The 7708-nt window shown below is 36.6% G+C and overlaps 1 protein-coding gene across 15 annotated transcripts in view; it reads right to left on the bottom strand.

Moving 5' to 3' along the window:
• The window catches only part of ZNF454 (zinc finger protein 454), a 68494-nt gene that overhangs the window by 40831 nt on the left and 19955 nt on the right, over positions 1-7708 (bottom strand). The window lies entirely within an intron of this gene.

Raw genomic sequence — 7708 nt, 5'->3', positions numbered from 1 at the left:
AGCTCAGCTGGTAACCAAAAGGTCAGCAGTTTGAATCCACTAGGTGCTCCTTGGAAACCCTACAGGGCAGTTCTACTCTGTCCTATAGGGTCACTATGAATTGGAATTGAATCAACGGCAATGGTTTTTTTTTTTTTTTAAGAGCAAGTTAATGTCTTTGAACCTATTCATCTTTATAAAGAGGGAAATAATGGTTGCTGTGGAACATAAATGTAAATGCATGTAAAGACTATCATGGCATGTATACAATAAGTGCTTAATAAATGTAAGCTTTATAAGTATAGAGTTTATGGGTTCAGGCCCATCTGCAGTCATTAGAAATAATAAAAGAGGTTTAGGATCCTTTATCCAAGGATCAGTCTGACTTCTTTTCAAATCTTCCTATGATCTGCCCACTAAGATCTACAGCCTGACCTACTGGTTCCCACATATTTTGCTCCATGTTTGCTTGTCCAGTCCTGATGAACTAGATCTGATTTCCCTAACTGTGCAGATTGTAATCCTACATTTTCTGTACAACTGTTAACTCTCTTCTAGTCCTTGCCTAGAGAAGGTAAATAAACACTGTTTTCCATACTCTGATCAAAGTGTTATTCCTCATATCAAAATCTGCAAAGATTCCCATATAACTACTACAAACCTAGTTTTTTTCTTTTTTTAAAAAAACAACTACTTTCTATTAATATTACTCACCAATAAAGAGGCCCTGTTACAATTAGGTCAGCCTCCCACATGTCTCCCCATCAAGGATTAACAATTTCAGGGGCCAACTCAAGCCATACAATTTTTTTTTTAATTGTCCTTGACTACAGATCATTAATTTCTCTGTCTCATCTTTTTTTTTTTAATAAATAAAACAAAAAACCAAACCCATTGCTGTTGAGACGATTCCAACTCATAGTGACCCTACAGGATAGAGTAGAACGGCCCCAAAGGGCTTCTAAGGCTATAATTTTTACAGAAACAGACTGTCACATCTGTCTCCCACAGACTGGCTGGTAAGTTTGAACCACTGACCTTTTGGTTAGCAGCCGAGCACTTAACAACTATGCCACCATCACATATAATACCTCATTTAATAATCAAGATAACCCTGTGATGTTGGTAGTATCAACCCTTTTTCAAATACGAGGAAACTAAAGCTTAGCAAAGTGAATCTGTCCAAGGACATACAACTCACAGTGGTTGAACCAGAATCATACCCACGCTTGGCTGATGATGCTTCTTTTACTATACCACTATGCCTCTTCAACATAAAGAAAACAAAAATCCTCACAACTGGACCAATAAGCAACATCATGATGAACAGAGAAAATGTTGAAGTTGTCAAGGATTTCATTTTACTTGGATCCATAATCAACGCCCATTTAAGCAGCAGTCAAGAAATCACACAATGCAGTGCATTGGGCAAATGTGCTACAAAAGACCTCTTTAAAGTGTTAAAAAGCAAAGATGTCATTTTGAGGACTAAGGTGTTCCTGACCCAAGCCATGGTATTTTCAATCACCTCACATGCATGTGAAAGCTGGACAATGAATAAGGAAGACTGAAGAAGAATTGACACCTTTCAGCTACAGTGTTGGCGAAGAATATTGTACATGGACTGCCAGAAGAATGAACAAATATGTCTTGGAAGAAGTACAACCAGAATGTTCCTTAGAAACAAGGACTGTGAAACTTTGTCTCACGTACGTTGGACATATTAACAGGAGGGACCAGTCTCTGGAGAAGGACATCATACTTGGTAAAGTAGAAGATCAGCGAAAAAGAGGAAAACCCTCAACGAGATGGATTGACACGGCGGCTGCAACAATACGCTCAAGCATAACAACAATTGTTAAGATGGCACAAGACTGGGCAGTGTTTTGTTCTGTTGTATATAGTGTCTCTATGAGTCAGAACCAACTCGACAGCACCTAACAACAACAAAAACACGTCTCTTTGGCACTTAAATAATATACAGATTTGCAGCATTGTAACTTGTCCAGATATAAGTATAAATGACTCAACATTTCATTTGGCTATAGCTTATCTTAACTTCATTATTTTTCTCGAACATGAGGATTTCTCTTTATGAACTATTAAAAAAAATAAATATATTATTACAAAAATAACGTGCATGGAAACAACTTAAGTCAACATAAAGTATTATCAAGTGAAAAATGGAGGGACCCCCTCCCCTCTCCAGGGCCCAAAGGTAAACACTTTTAAGAGATTCTTGCATATCATTCTGAAAACTTTTTATGCATAAGTGTCTAAACACTTATCTCACACAATCTCACATACTCATACATAAAATCTCACAGACTCATATATGAAATGTAATTTTATAAGTCCCTTTAAAAAATCACAATTGGAATTATATTAGGCCTACTATTGAGGGACCCCTGGTGGAGCAATGGTTAAAGCACTGGGCTGTTAAATAAAAAGTCAGAGGATCAAACCTACTAGCAGCTCCATTGGGGAAATGACCTGGCAATCTGCTCCCATAAAGATTTACAGCCTAGTAAACCCTTGGGGGCAGTTCCACTCTATCCTATAGGACCACTATGAGTCGGAATTGACAGCACACAATGACAACATTCTGGAGAGGGCAGTGGTGGTTCGGTGGTAGAATTATCACCTTCCATGTGGGAGACCTGGGCTCAATTCCTGACCAATGCTCCTGAAGCCACCACTTATCTGTCAGTGGAAACCTGTGTGTTGCTATGATGCAAACAGGTTTCAGTGGAGCTTCCAGACTAAGAGACTAGGAAGGAAGACCTGGTAATCCACTCCCAAAAATCAGCCAGTGAAAATCCCATGAATCACAACAGTCTGATCTTGTGCTTGGGAATGCCATGAGTCGGGTCAACTGGGTGGCAGCGAACAACAACTCCTGGAACTTCATTTTTTTTTTTACACACAAAAAGTACCTTGGGTACAATTTCATAAAGCTTTTAAAGTTATGTAACATTTTCCTGGTGGATGTAGCATTTTTAACTGATCCCCTAATCAGCGATCTTTAGGTTGTTTCTTGGTTTTGGTTTAGTTTTGTTTTCACTATTACAAACAATGGTGCAATGAACATACTTGTGCATATATTTGCATACTTAAAGGAGAATACCTGTAGGAGAAATTGTTAGAAGTGAAACTACTGGATTAAAAAACTGCATTTTTGATACATAAGGCCAAATTTCCCTAAAAATTGTTACATCAATTTTTCTTACCTCAATTGTTTATGAGAATACTTGATTTCCTATACACTAAACAATCTTTGCCAATGCACGGAAATGAGTTAAAAAAAAAAGTATGCCTTATATAATTAAACCAGGAAATAGCCACAATCTCATAATACAAACAAGATTTAATTACTTAAGGGAGGATGACAAAATCCAAAAGCTTTTCTCCCCAACTTTAAACAAACTGTAAATTTCCCATGAAATAAGAGAATCTTAAGGGCCCTGCCTTTCCCAAATACCTATTTCTTAAAGATGAGATGGCAGGAGTGGCCAGTGAGAATCTGTTGAACTGCTTCAGAGGGGCACAAACCTTAGCCACTCAGGTTTATGTTCTCAGATCTCATTTCTTATCCCAGGCAAAATAGTCTGGAAGCAATGAGAAGCAGAGGATAGGAAACTGTAATCAGTTTTACAATTACTGACCAGAGTCAACAGAGTAAGATCAATACTCTACCAACAAACCAAAGACTTATGAGCCATGGGGCTTGACTGTGAAACAAAGAATATGCATTGACAACGACCTCCTCCTTCCAACTTGATCTGCTTACATAAAAACAGAGAAAAAGTGGAAAGTCAGGCAGACTTCACCTCTAAAACACACATGCCAGCAGATAACCCCAGAGAGCCAACTAGCAACACATAAATTGGAAGCTGCCTCTTGCCACACCTCACTATCATCATATCAAGCCATCCAACTCAAATTCTTTGGGAACATTAAAGTGCTACTCAATGAACAACACAGAGAGCAAAGGAGAAAAATAGGGAAAAGAATTGAATAGGCTCTTAAGAAAGGAAAGCTTAATGGTAAACAAAAACACAAGATGAAAGGCAAATTAAAATCACAGTGAGATACCATTACCATTTCCAACTGAGTAACAAAATTTAAACATTCATACTGACCTTTCAGATGTTGACAAGGATGTGCACTAATGGGAACTTTCATATGCTGCTGGATGGGAGTAAAAACTGCCTCAAGCATTTTGAAAAACTGTTTAGCGCTACCTAGTAATACAGAACAGGCACACTGCCTGTGATTTAGCAGGTCCAATGCTAGGTACATATACTTAGATAAATTTACCTTGCAAAGTTACACCAAACCCAAAAAAACCAAACCCACTGCTGTCGAGTCGATTCCGACTCACAGCAACCTTATAGGACAGAGTAGAACTGCCCGATAGAGTTTCCAAAGAGTGCCTGGCGGATTCAAACTGCTGACCTCTTGGTTAGCAGCTGTAGCACTTAACCACTACGCCACCAGGGTTTCCAAAGTTACACCAGGATTAATAATTTTACAATAGCATTGAGTACATTAGCAAAAAACTGGAAACAACCCAAATTTCCATCCGTAGAATAGATAATGAAATTGTCAAGTATACAGTGGAATAACTGACAACAGTGAAAATCAATAAACTAAAGCCATGCATATCAATGTGGATGAATAAATAATTTTAAGCAAAGTCACAGAAAAATATACATAGTAGTATTCCATTTAGATAAAGTATAAAAACTGACTAAAACTAAATACGTTGTTTAGAGATTTGTTTAGAGATGGAAATACTATAAAGAAAGTAAGAGAAGGGAATTATCATCACAAAAGTCAGAATAGTGGTTACGTCTTCAGTACAGGTAAGAAGATGTGAATTAGTAAGTACGCACAAAGCGCTTCTAATGTGCTAACGATGGTCTATTCTTAATCCGTATTCCGGTACTCGAGAGTTTGTTTTCTTTATTTTTCATTAGTTGTTATTATTAGCTATATAGAGCAGCATCATAGCATAGCAGTTAAGACAACAACTCTGGAGTCAGACTCCCTGGTTCAAATCCAGGATCCACCACTATTAGCAGCGTAACCTTGGGCAGTTACTTAACCTCTCTGCTTCAGTTTCCTCATCTGTTAAATGGTACCTATCTCATAGGGTTGATATGACTAAATTAGTTAATATTTACAAAGGGCTTAGAGGGGTATCTGGGAATTAGTAAATACTATGTAGGATTTTGTTAAAAAAATATTACAATTATTTTATACATTCTACTGTATACATATTTCAAAAATGGATGAGATTCTGCATCGTAGTGAGGTACGTAGCGTCTGGGGTCTTAAAAACTTGCAAGCAGTCATCTAAGATAGAACTATTGGTCTCCACTCACCAGGAGAAAAAGAGAGGAAAGAAACCAAATGAAAAAATTAGTCTACAGGGCTGACAGCCTACACGAGCCACGGCCTCATCTACCCTGAGACTAGAAGAACTAGATAGTGCCTGGCTACCACTACCAACAGCTCTGATCAGGGCCACAATAGATTGACCCTGAGAGTGTTGGAGAAAACCACAAAACAGAACTCAAATTCTTAAAAGGCCCAGATTTACTGGACCATTTGAGACTACAGGACTCCCTGAGACTACTGCCCTGAAATGCGCTTTACACTTTGAACTGAAACTATCACCTTTTGGTCACATACAAGTGTTTTTTGATGGAATACCATACTCATACACTAATTGTAGCTTTTATCTTATTTTTTTAGCTTTCTTCATGGTATCTTTTAGGTAATATCCTTTATTTTGTATGCCAACCTGTTAATTTCACTAAAAGGTTTCGGTATAGCTTTATGTACTACAGTGAAACCTGTGAAAGCTGAAACTCAGTGGGACTACCTTGTTTTTCTGGGTCTTGCAAGCTTTTCACCTTTGACAGTCCTATCAGTTTTCTATTGCTTGTTTTAGTGGAAAATATTTGAGTTTTCCTTCTCAGACAGGTTTCTGCCTTACACAGGTTTTGGCTTTTGCAGGTTTTACTGTATAAATTAGATATAAATTAGTAAAATTACTGCATTTTTATGCAAATAATGTACATGTTATACATTTTTTTGGCAACTGTCCCTCTCCTCATGAGGTGTTTTAGCATAGCACATTAGCATAGCACACTTAAAATACCTCACAGATGTAGGGGAGAAGGGTGTGGTTGGCAAAAAAACATAACGTGTATTATTTGTGTAAAAATATGGTAGTGTAAATTAGAGATCTAATTTAAAAGTTAATTCTGAAGACTTGTTGCCTAAGACAAAGAAAAAAATGTACGTTCCCTATAAATTTTTTAAAACTGGCCTAAGACATCTCCTTGGGAGCATTAGCTGTGAAAAGATAACACCTGCCATGTCTACAGAGGATTGAGGAAACACTGATGTGACCAAAGAATTCAGCATGACTAGTATTATATATATGTGTATAGAAAACCAAAATAAATTCTTAAATTTGAAAGATTAAATAACTATAGTCCTCCTAAGCCATTACTGAAATACTGCTTAAAGATTCAATTTGGTCACAGTAAAGATAAAAACTGAACTCTTGAATGGGGAAGTTTGCATGTGAAAAGACTGGCAGTAAACCATTGAATCTACATATAAGCATAGAGTAAACAATATTGTTAAATACTGACTAAAGTGATAGCAACTGATATAACTTATTAAGGGAAAGATAATACAATAAAAAGAATTTGATGATAACAGATTGGACAATGTTTCTAAAAACAAATAAGAACTAGAAGTGGCAGAATAAATAAATACTAATTTCTCTTTTAAGAAGAAAAATAAGACATTCAGTTTTATTTCTGAAGTTGCTAAACAAAGAAATATAGGATTTAGAATATTATTTAAAATTAAAATAAACTGATGATATGCCTTCTAAATTAACACAGAAAGCAAAGAGAGTGAACAATAAACAACAACAAAAATCTCATAAAACAAAGAAAACCCAGAAGGTATTGCCAAAGCCGGGAAAAAAAGAAAAGCAAACATTTCTGTTAAATCAATAAGTATCTGTTACTTTTCATCAGAAAAGGAAATCTAATTATATTCTATCAATAATGGATACTCCTAAACCAACAGGCCTCAGAAAGGTCAAAAGTTAAAAGAAAATATATACCAGATAAATGCAAATAGCTAATCAGAGTCATAACATATATATCAAAAAAGATAATACCAGGCAAAAAAAGAGAAATAGAATAGTCACTAAAGGCTAGCAACCATAATTAAGTCGTAACTGTCATAAACACTTTTGCTTCAAATTAAAGGACATAAAGCAAGGAATACAGAAAATACAAAGCAAGAAATACAGAAAATACAATTGTCAGGAATATAAAGGCGATGGGAGATTTTAACATATATTTTGGTGCTTTGCAAAGCAAATATATACAAAAAAGATAGTCATTCTGTATGGTGTTGTCATTGTTAGGTGTCGTCGAGTTGATTCCGACTCATAGCGACCCTATGTGACAGTGAAGAACTGCCTCATAGGGTTTTCTAGGCTTAATCTTTATGGGAGCAGATTGCCAGGTCGTTCTCCTGTAGAACCACTGGGTGAGTTCAAACTGCCAGCCTTTCGTTGACCAGCTGAGCACTTAACTATTGCACCCTAGGGCTCCTTTAGCTATAGATTCAAAATAAATCCAAATCCACTGCCGTGGAGTCGATTCTAACTCATAGTGACCCCGTA

The sequence above is a fragment of the Elephas maximus genome, chromosome 2 (genome assembly GCF_024166365.1).
Source record: "Elephas maximus indicus isolate mEleMax1 chromosome 2, mEleMax1 primary haplotype, whole genome shotgun sequence".
Taxonomy (NCBI): domain Eukaryota; kingdom Metazoa; phylum Chordata; class Mammalia; order Proboscidea; family Elephantidae; genus Elephas; species Elephas maximus.
This window is presented reverse-complemented; position numbering and strand designations above follow the sequence as displayed.